Below are 12,035 nucleotides of genomic sequence, written 5' to 3' on the forward strand. Positions count from 1 at the left end.
CGGGCACCGGGTGGAGTTCGGGAACGTACCACCAGAGGCGGTATAGTGATAAAACCCCACTCGTCGTATCGCCCGCCGAGGTCTTTGCCCGAGCAAAAGCGAGGGCCGAAGTGGGAGAAACCCCCAAGCCAAAAGTGACGGTGACACGAGCCGATCGTGAGTACCACGGCCACACCGGCCATTTAACCAACGATGCCGGCATCTAAAGAATGCCATTGAAGAGCGATCCGGAAGGGGAGCCTCGGCAAGTACGTTGCCAAAGGCCAAAAGACTCACGCGCAAAGACACGGGTAAGAAATCCGTCTTGAACGGATAGGAGTGATCCATGTTGTCATCGGGGCAACGAGAACGGAGGGTCGCTCATGGGCACAAACGACACCGAACGAGCTATATCGGGCCATCAACTTTGTGCCCAACACAGCGATCCCCGCTTCCAACATCCCCGATATAACCATCGGAAGGAAGGACTACGAAGGAGTCATCGCTCCTCACAACGACCCACTTGTAGTCAATTTGGACATATCCAACCACCTGGTCAAGAGGTGCCGGATTGACACAGGCGCCTACACGAACATCATGTTCAGGGAGTGCTTCCTCGGCCTCGGCCGAAAGTCAAGGACTTGAGCCCCGCACCAACCCACTATACGACTTCTCGGGGCCTACCGGTACCACGGGATCAATCGGACTCCGTAACGTTCGGCGAAAAGAAAGCGGCTAAGAATGTCCTAGCCGAGTTCGTGGTCATCGACGGCTCGTCCGCCTACAACGTTCTCATAGGCCGAGTCACCCTGAGCGAGGCCGACGCAGTGATGTCCATCCGGGCCCTAACACCGATGTATGTCTCGGACCGGGGGGAAGCGCATAAGCTCGTCTCTAAAGACGAGAACGACGAGGTGGTCAACGTCCGGATAGCCGCGGAGGATGCAACATGCAATCCCTCAAAGTGGCAAAGAAATCGAGAAAAAGGGAAAGGTCTATCCTTACAACGGGAGGGCGACCTCATGGATGTAACTAGTGGCCGACTAGGCCATTAGGACGCCGGTAATCTCGGGAATAATCTATGTAGCGGCGGAGGTGTCCAAAACATTTTGTGGGCACCCCGACGCATGTTTTTATCTAAATGAAAAATCATCCAAGTCTTCCATCAGAATGTTCGCTCTTCCCATAGCCACTAGGAAGCAGCAGACGCCGACTCACACTGCCATACCGACAAGAGCTAGTCTTTATCGATAGCGGATGTCGGCTCACACTGTCATACCGACAAGAGCGGCAGTCTCTACGAAGAAACAGCGCCGTCGCATCACCCCAAGTAGTAGACGCCACGCAGCGATCACCCCAAGAGGTTTGACGCCGTCGCAGTCACTCCAAGTGGTAGACGCCACGGCAGTCTCTATGAAGAAACAGGCGCCGTCGCAGTCACCCCAAGTAGTAGACGCCACGGCAGTCACCCCAAGAGGTTTGACGCCGTCGCAGTCACTCCAAGTGGTAGACGCCACGGCAGTCTCTATGAAGAAACATGCGCCGTCGCAGTCACCCCAAGTAGTAGACGCCACGGCAGTCACCCCAAGAGGTTTGACGCCGTCGCAGTCACTCCAAGTGGTAGACGCCACGGCAGTCTCTATGAAGAAACAGGCGCCGTCGCAGTCACCCCAAGTAGTAGACGCCACGGCAGTCACCCCAAGAGGTTTGACGCCGTCGCAGTCACTCCAAGTGGTAGACACCACGGCAGCCGATAACAAGAAACAGACAATCTTTGGCTCACACTGTCACACACTGACAAGAGCGGCAATCACCGCTAGGAAGCAGACACCTCGATGGCAATGACCAACGCAGGTGATACTCGCAGAGCGTTCAAAATGCCTTGGAAGCGTTAACACAATTGAGATACGCACTCTAGACTGCCTCGGCCAAGCCGAGGCGGGAACAAAAGAGACACTCAATTAATAACGTAAGGAGACAACCCAGACGAAGACATAGACGCTAAGGTACAATCGAGACGCACAAATACTAGCGCAAGAAAAAGAAGTGAGGTAAAAACCTCGGCCGGGCCGGAGGCAAAAGAAACGAACTCTTATTAAGAATGTTCAACGAATTACAAGAAATTACAAGCATAAGCCAAAAGACAAAAGGTTACAGATATTATCTCCCTATGTCCGTTGTTGCTCGCCATCAGCAGCGGCAGCGGCACTTTCTTCGACGGGTAACCCAGCAGCTCTCTTAGCGGCCTCGGCTTCAAAGACCTCGGCCTTAGCCTCGGCGACCTCGGTGCCCTTGCTTGCCCGCTGGCTTCCTCCGTGGCCTCTTTAGCCTTCTCAAAGGCAAGAGCTGCCTTCTCAGCGGCCGCCTCCTTCTCCGCCTTCTCCCTCACCGCCTCTTTAGCCTTCTCCGCCACGGCCTTCTCCTTGGCTTCGAGCTTGTCATCAAGCAGCTCGTCATATCTATCCCACGGAAAGGAACCATCAAGAGGGAAGAGCTCTTCAATCACTTCCCTAGCAGCTCCTTCGGCCAAATCCCGGAATTCAGCACACATGTTAGGGAGCATGACGGTTTGAAGCATCTCAATGTCCTTCTCCTTTTGCCTAATGACGGCCTCTTTGCTCCGAACCACCTCCGACTGGGCCTTAAACAGGTCCCTGGATTCATTCCTCTGCTGGAGGTAGAGGTCGGCGTGCCTCTGAACAAGTTTACACTTCTCCAGCAGCTTAGCAGCTTCGGCTGCCGCAGCCTCGGCCTTGGCTCTCTCAGCAAGGACCTCCTTTTCAACGTCCTGCCTAAGTTTTCTTTCAGCCAAGAGCGCCCTCTCAGCATCTCCCCTAAGCCTCTGCTCATTGAGAAGATCCTGCTTTGCCTTCGCGGCCACCTTCTTAGTGGCATTAAGCTCAAAAGCGGATTGAGCCACGGCCTTCTCCTGCTCTACGATACGAGCACCGTAGAAGACTGTTCCACCTCGCCGGCTCCTTGATCGACTCCGTGCCCTCATCTATGAGCCGGGAGAAGGAAACCTACGGGATGAAGGGACGGTGGTGACCCTTTGATCACCGGCACAGAAGGGGGGAGAAGGAAACCTTCCGGGATGAAGGGACGGTGGTGACATTTTGATCACCTACTGCGGGGGAGGAAAACCTTCGGGATGAAGAGTTCACGGTGACGTGTTGATCACCGGCCCGCACAGAACTCCTCCACTCACGCGCCCAACAGAGCGGCGGACGATGCGGCCGATCTACAAAATTTAAAGTAGGCATAAGTATCGACATACGCAGACATGCCGGAGAGCCTGTCACAGGCAGCGCCTAAGGAACCAGCTAAATCTGAAGCCACAGATAGAACAATACCGTGCTTGGCCTTCTTGGCCGAAAGACGCGTTTCCTCGTCGGCCAGCAGAATCAACGGTCGCGGTAAAGGCCGTCCGCTTTCTTTTTACGGACAAGGGGCGACCCCTCCTCCTCGTCGGAGTCATCCCCGTTGGAGATACAAACGATCTCCACCGTCTTCTTTCGAACAGGGGGATGGAAGGCGGAGCCGATGTCGACGCCACCACCGCCGAGGACTTCGTTTTTCGCGTGTGGCGCGGCACGTTACTAACGACCTTCGCCTGGGTCTCCACCGCACTCAAGCTTTTCACCCATTGCTCCATGAGATCGTCGGCGACCTCCTGCGGTCATTAGGGAGAGCTTTGGGACGTAAGTTAGCAACGGTCTTATCTTTGTTCAGCCCCATTCTCCGGAGGATATCCTCGAACAGTCCGGTCCAAAATGGCTGCGAAGGAAACGAAGCAAGAATTAAGTAGAAGAAATAAATCAAAGTTCAAAGACACAATGAGAACGGTGATGGGCCTCACACCGACCCCACTCACCCCGCGCTAGGGCCGGTATGAGGCCGACATGGCAAAGCGGCTCATCCTGAAGAATGATCTGCGTAGGGGGGATCCATCTTTTCGGCGACCCACTCTTGTCCAACTCAAAAGCCTCATCGCGTTTCTCGTCCTCCGTAAGAAGGACCTTGCCGACGTCCATTTTAAGCTTCTTCCGGAGACCCATCCGTCATGCTCCGCCTTAGTCTCGCACCGCAAATTAACTCGGTCTTTGAAAGTCGCGGGCAGCGGATAGTCATCCAAGCACCTTAACGTACACCCACCGACCCCCGGCCCTTGCAAGAGGAAAGTTTGTCGAGAGACATAACCCTTCTCCGTGTGCACATGCTTTGTACCACCGGCGCGGCCGAGAGAATGACGGTGGAGGTAATGAATTCGGCGAAATAAGTTCACCGTTGGGGCCTCCCCCTTGAAGAGACAAAGCCAGACAAAGCCGACTATGGTCCTCATAGCCAATGGGTGCAGTTGGGCAACAGCAACGTTCATGGCCTTAATAATGGCCATAACATGCTCGTTCAGCGGAAATCGGAGCCCGTACTCCAAGTGCCGCATGTATACGCCGGTGTGGCCCGGGGGAGGGCAACAGACAGCCTGACCCTCCTCCGGGATAACAATTTCGTAGCCCTCACCAAAGAAGAAATGTTTCTCGAAAAATATCTCACGAGCGGCGGGCTAACTTATGGGTCCAAGCACGGTCAAGACGGACTTTTTACAGCGTCACCATGATCCATAACGTACTCCCTCGCCTTACTAGGACGAGCCCTTTCAGCATCATCATCAAAATCGTCTGGCTCATCATCGACATCAGAGTCATCCTCCCATTCCTCCAGAATACGAGGATCGACTTCGGGAGAAGGAGACCTAGGGCCCCCAGGCCTTGTCAGGAGGTCGTCCCCGGCGCCGCTTACTAGGCCCCGAGCATCGCAGAAGACATGTTTACAATGAACTTACAAAATTAAGAATTGGAAAGTTTGTTTACCTTGAAGAAAACGCTCGCCGGAATAACAACTCTGAATGTTAGAAGACAGAAGCCCTTGAAAGTTTAGAGAGAAGAAAAAAATTTTGGAGAATGAAATTGGTGACCAATTTCACGGAGCAACTGCCCTATTTATAGGGAAAAGCCCATGAAGAAGGACCAATCAAAGAAATGACCCATGAAGCGTCAACCAATCGGCGTGCGGACACGTGTCGGACATGCAACCACGGGATGTCAATCGTTGCAACAGTTAGACGTCAATCAATGCAACAGTGACCAAGCGTCTTCAACACGCCTATTCATATCTCCTTGCCTATTCACCTTCCTCAACAAATTCCCAAGCATCTGTTCTCCGCCGGCCACATGATCAACCAGGCCAGACGGCACGGCCGGGGCAATCAAAAACTACCCAAGCACTCTCAAACCCGGTCTCGACCAGCGTCCCTTTCTTTTTTCCACATCGGATGCCCAATACACATCCATGTGGAGGGGGGATATGGTACGGCCTAAGAAAGACCAGGCAGAGGCAAAAGAAGCCGCCGCAGAAGAAGCCGATCTGTAAAATTTTCTACAAACTACTTGCGCAGAATATACGCTCAGACGTACATCGAAGCCCATACCACGGCATAGACTACGCTGGGGGCAAATTGATGGGGCATATTTCGCACCGCCGACCAAGTCAACATATTGAGCAAGGTCAAAGATATCCACAAACAAGTCAACGACTTAGACGACCTAGCCGACGGCCCATCGGCCCTGCCAACTCCGGGTCCGGCATGACAACCGCCACCGGAACACATACCCGCGTACTCATATCCAAGACCCCTCGGCGGTGAGTCACCAGGGCCCGCCGGCCAGCCATAGGTCCCTCGGCCGAGGGGTAGATCAGTCTTTCCACCTGCTAGCCACTTGGCCACTTGGCCACCACGTGACAAAAGGTGAAGTCTATAAATACTCCTCAACCTTCATTGAGGAAAGGATCCAATCCAGAAATACACAACTTAACCTAAATACACTATTCATCTGGTATAATCCTCCTTATCTCTCTACAATATATTCCTAGCCAATTAGCATACAACTTATACATCTAAGTTTACTGACTTGGGCGTCGGAGTGGGTACGCTTGGCTCAAAGCCAAGCCCTCAGTTCGTTCATTGTTGCAGGAGAGGCCGAGAGGAACGATTAAGACCAAGGGAGAATCCAACTCAAGACATCATTCAACAAGCCACGGGTGGTAACTATACTTGCTCTGGAATTACACCCGGAACAAAAATCATGTGGAAGATGAGGGGGGCATGCAAGTGCCAACTGTGACGCCTCGATTCTATCGAGTACGTAAAAAACGCATGGCACTCGCCAACCAACGTGCACCGAGCAAGGCAATGCCCAAGATGGCGCTATAATATATCACGAGTATCGGATGCTACGATTACCATGCAAACATGTAGAAGTGCGGAATATATTACTAAGTAACGTTGATAATAATTAAAGTATTTGTTCGAAAACTGAACTTGAATTATATTACAGGTATAATTACATATTTTTTTCGGAAACTGGATGATCATCAACGAGACTACGAGCAAATGGAGTCAACGAATTAACTTGAGCTTAGAATAAACAGGGCCGCGCGAACGCAGGCCCCAAAGTAAGAAATGATGACGCAGACTCTCCCACATTAGGGAGATCTTAGGCGTGTACTTATCCGAAGTGCAATGGATACCACAAACCTAGACCATGGGCCTTCTTGATAGCCCATTAACCCCGTCCAGGTAAGTATGTTGTACGGTGTGTCTCAATTTGTTTTAATATGAGCGTCAAATAGTCATCTTAGTTTGATTTCTCGATGTGGGAGAGCTCTTCGTTGCTAATAAATAGTGCACACACTACAACCGTCCTATTTTCACTTCAATACAATAATTTTTCCTTCTTGCAGCTATGTGAATCTTAATACTCCGTATTTGTTTCAGTATACCCTGGCCTCTTATCTTATAAAATTTGTATTTGAGATATCCAATGACGGATTTTGGGGGGACGCTCGTCTCGCTGACCAAGGAGAATTTTAAAAGTTTTAGTTAAAATTTCCGATCTTTTTTGAATTTTACGTTATGCCATTGTTTGTTCGATCTCGCTGGAATTTCTTGCCCCAATAACTGTAAATTCTGACTCCGTCACTGCATATGTCGCTAACTCGACTCTAGAATTGGTAGGGATAAGATATAAAGTTTACCTTTTTGTTTTATCCGCATCAAATGAACCAATTATTTTCGGATAAAAGAAAATGATATGAAACAATGTAAATATAAATACAGTTAAAAAAGTATGTCTATTTCAAACAATTCCCTATTAACTTTCCGTATCTTTTTTGTTGTTCTTTTTTTTTCGTTTCAAGTTGGAGGATAATTCACCTAAGTTTCATCATTTTTTTTTTTATTAAGAGGTGAATTTGATAGCCAAGTTTTGTTTGTGTTAGCACGAATAGAGCTAGAGGGAAATTGTTCGTCTGGTTGGAAGAACAACGCTAAATAAAGAGTAGTGAAAAGCGTGGGCTTGGAGACTTAATTAAGTATGGGCCTTTGGAACCGTGATGTAGGTAGGAATAAAAATGTCGGCCCAATTTCTGAGCATAGAGGTTTCAAGGTTAGAGTATATTTTGTTGTTAGTAATTTATCCGTTTATTCAAGGTGAAATATTACTCCGATCTAGACCTGGCAAAACGGGTCACTCGGGTCGGGTACGGGTCGAGTCAGTTTGGATCGGGTCATTTCGGGTCTGTCGCATATTTCGGGTCGGGTCGGGTCACTTTCGGATTTCGGGTCAATTTCGGGTGGCCTGTTGTCAGGCCATTTCGGGTCGGGTTATTTTCGGGTATAGGTCTGGGTCGGGTTGCTTTTGAGTTAATGGCTAAGCACTTAGGTTAATACTATTTTGATAAAGAAATACTATTTTGCAAAAGTAACTATTTATTAGGGATTATTGTAACCAATGAAACTTTATTTTGATATATATATATATATATAGTATTAATATGAGTTAGTACTAGTCGTTTCGGATCATTTTGGGTCACTTCAAGTCATTTGGGATCAGGTCAGTTATGAGTCGGGTCTTTTCGGATTGGGTCACCTCGGGTCGGGTCAACATTGGGTCAGACAATGTTCGGGTCGGGTCTGGGTCGGGGCGGGTCAATTCGGGTTTCGGGTCGTATTCGGGTCAAGCAAGTTCGGGTCATTTTCGGGTCTCGGGTCATCCATTTCGGGTCGGGTCATTCGGGTCTGACCCATTTTGCCAGGTCTACTAGTCCGATCGTCTCGGTCATTTGTTTACATATTCTATATTTAGTCGTTTTATTTATTTGTTTGTCTTTCTATATTGGGAATGTTTTTAAAAAGGTAATTTAATTATTCACATAGCCTATTTTCACTTGTCATTCAATCACAAATTCACAATATCCACAAATGAGATCCCCCTCCCCTCTTCTTGTATTTGTGCTAAAAATAAAGATAAACAAATGACTAACACGAAGAGAGTATTTTTTTAAAATAATAAATTAAGCTAATGATATCACGCAATTATGATAAGTAGTTTTTAGTACGTTATGATGTGTTTTTTTTTAATGTGAATGTCGAGTTATTTCGCTACATTTGCCAACAAAAAAAATACACCCTAAAACAACTCTTTCAAATTTACCCTTTGTGATTATTTAAGGATGGTATATGGATTACGGAGTATTATTCATACGTAATACATTGACAGTTCATTTAAAAGCTCTCAAAGAAATAAACAAGAATGAATAATTCATGTCTCGGTTTAAAATCTTTGTGAAAGTAACTTCACTACGATTACGATTACTATCTTATACGGAGTATACACTTATAATGCAGAGTGTTTTGTTAGTCAACATCCATCACCTTGTTAAATGTAACAATAACACAAATTCTAAGACGTATATCCAGGGTTTAGCTACTACTAACTAAATAATTGCGAATTTTATTGATATTAAACCCAATTTTTTTTTTTTAAAAAAAAAACTCTATAAAACAATTATATGTACATGATTTAGTAGTTTATTCTCTTTAGATGCGGATCAGTTAGTTCATCATAAGCTGCAGATACGCTGTATTGTACTATTGTGCATTTTATAATCAATCATGTTGTAGATTAAGTATCTAAGTTTCTTATGCATTATAAAAGAGATGGCTATCTGATAAGCTAATTTAATAGAGTAGACTATATAGCTCAATTAGTAAGTTTTTTGGAGCACAACCGCCATACCCACTACTTGTGTTTTTATAAAATACTCCCTCCTATTCAGGGTTTTCTTCCCTATTTCCTTATTTGGTTATTCGGGTTTTCTTCCCTATTTCCTTTTTGGGGTTGATTTGTGTGATCCAAATTCAATGGCATGTAGGGTAGTGTGTTTTGTGTGGTCCAAATTTACTTTCTTATTTCTTGTGCAAAAAATAAAGGGGAAGAATATAGTGAATAGGAGAGAGTAAATCATTATCATTACTTCTTTCATGTTAAAATCTAATTAATTAATCATCTATCTTTATTTTTTGTAAGAAAATTTTAGATCGTGAGATTGACAGTCGAGATAGGGAATTTATAACCCCATCACATTTTCAAATTTAATCAACCCTATGACATATGAATATAACCGTAACATAGTCTCTCTGTCCAAGTAATTTTTTTGCTAATCTATTGCTCATGGCCAGGTTTTACCATCAAAAACATGTTAAAAAACGTTTTAACAATTAATTGAAATAATTATAACTTATAAATAAAAAACGTAAAATATTCAACGGAATAGAGAGAGAGTACAAGTTACCGCTTCCATGGTTAAAGTATGTCCAAGATAAATCGTAAAAACGTAAAACTTGGTGAAATTCCCAAGGGGTTCAGATTCAAGCCTCTTCAAGAGCAATTTTGTGGAATATCTATGACCTGAGACTATGCCTGTTAGGCTTTAATCATGTTACTCTTAAATGATTTACTTGATTACTTGATTTTTAGGCTATTACGTATATGCGATAATTTACCCAGTGCACATCAAAAATAACATGCGAATTCCTTCGTAAAAAGTATATGAAGATAAATTAAGCTGACAAGTGTGACAAGAGTCGGTCAGTACTCAGTGGCCATAGCGACCAAGTATCCAAAATATACAAAGTATTCTCTGGAAAGGTAGTGCAGCCGCACAACTGATTAATATTAATATTAATAATATTAATATGATTATTAAAATGTAAATAAAGAAATGAGAAATGGTTAATGAGTCATTAGTGACAATACTTAGCAGCCCTGAAATCATTCCATTTATGTATGGGTGGGAATCCCGCATCCGCATCGTATTGGTTAAATTGCTACTTGCCCTGCCATTTGCCATGTGCTGCGTCAGTGCGTCCTGCTATTATCATCTCTCTTCTCTCTCCATTCTCCGCGTCCTACTTTTTGTAGTAGTACTTCATTTCATCCGAAGTACCAACAACTATTATAATAGTATGTGTGTAGTACGTACGGAGTACAGTAATTGAAAAAATAGTAAAAACTAAGTCATACAAGTATATTGCAAAAAAAATTTTGCGAAGTAAGAAGTACTCGTACTTAACTAGAAGTACTATCTATTAATGCGTAGTTATAAAGAGGATTGTTTTTCAAAGGAAAATAACTATGTCAAAGGCGGTTTATTTGTTATTACACAAAATCTCATTGAAGACGGCACGTATCCGTCACTTTGGAGTGACGGATACCATTTTCTCTCACAAATGACCCAAATAGAGGAGAGAGGGAAGCACATGGGGGTGCCCCCACCTTGTCCCCTCTATTTGTTTTGTGAGTGCCATTATACGCCACTTGCTCCGACCCGTCTTCAGCAAGACTAACTGTTGTTATTAATGTGTTATTATCACTCGACGACATTTTAATAGTCGACCAACTTTCATTTTACTATTAGGCGAGTGAATGAAGGTTCTGCTTTTGTTATTATGCTACATCAAGTCGTGCTCGCAGGTTTGTTGAATTCAATTATAAACTCAAACTACTTATGAAATTGGTTTTCACCCCATTTATCAAGCTAGCCGACAATTCAACATATGTAGATCAGTGATTTAAATCAATCCTCCTGGCTTTGTACATGTGTATCCACGTACCGCCTTCTCTAGTTTATCACAGTTTTTCCACTTAATGACTTCATATGAACTTATGTTGACACTAAAAATTAAAACATGTGTTAATAATTTTATGTTGTTTTTGCTGTCGCCGTCTTATTAGCTCTCTCCTAGATTCGAGAGAATGATCGATTACCATACTCCATTTCCGAGGAAATTTTTTTGGATAGACTTGTTATGTACTAGTATATACTTCCTCCATTCAACTCCACTCTATCACTTGCCATTTTCTACCCTATTCATAAATGAACATTCAGTTTCGATTTTCTCTCAATACATAAGTGAAAATATATTCATGTGAGATCTTGTTTGATTCATCTTTACAAGTACATTTAAAATATCTAACTTTTATAATTTTTGCAAGTACGTAGCTAACGATATTTACCACGTAAAACACGTGTTGGCAAACGTGAAAAAGTAAAGTGGTAGAGTGAGTTGAATGGAGGAAGTATTTTTTTTTCTTCCAACAATTTTTAGGCTTGTTTAAAGTAGAAAATTTGCAATGTTTATACCACACAATCCATTCCCACTAATAAAGATCACAAAATCTCATTTGTGACGGCACGTATCCGTCACTTTGGAGTGACGGATACCATTTTCCCTCACAAATAACCCAAATAGAGAAGAGAGGGAAGCACATGAGGGTGCCCCCACCTTGTCCCCCTATTCGTTTTGTGAGTGGCATTATCCGTCACTTGCTCCGACCCGTCTTCAGCAAGACTAATTGAATAAAGATGTACACTAGAGCCCATGCACGGCCGCACGAACGAAGGAGGGACCGAACTGGGTAGGGCCAGTGCTAATTTGGGTTCGTCCAATCCGAGCCCATCCCACCTAGTAGGTGGCCGGGTTGGGCCACCTTTGTTTTCTAATTTTTTGTGTTGAGACCGAGTCGGGCCTTCAAAACATGGGCACTAGCTCGTCCCAAAGTGATATATGTCGGACTGACCCATGAGCTAGCCGGCCCGCTGAAAGTTGACCCATGTGAGTCGTGATCGGGCTGGTCTGGGTCGGGCAAGATTGG

The 12,035-nt window shown here is 45.2% G+C and overlaps 1 non-coding gene across 1 annotated transcript; it reads right to left on the reverse strand.

The window, feature by feature from the left end:
* Positions 1–6,464: 6,464 nt before the first annotated feature.
* Positions 6,465–6,624, reverse strand: LOC141650824 (U1 spliceosomal RNA). Its single transcript, XR_012546836.1, has one exon. It is a non-coding gene; the product is annotated as a U1 spliceosomal RNA (small nuclear RNA).
* Positions 6,625–12,035: the final 5,411 nt, after the last annotated feature.

Source organism: Silene latifolia, chromosome 3, assembly GCF_048544455.1.
Source record: "Silene latifolia isolate original U9 population chromosome 3, ASM4854445v1, whole genome shotgun sequence".
Taxonomy (NCBI): Eukaryota; Viridiplantae; Streptophyta; class Magnoliopsida; order Caryophyllales; family Caryophyllaceae; genus Silene; species Silene latifolia.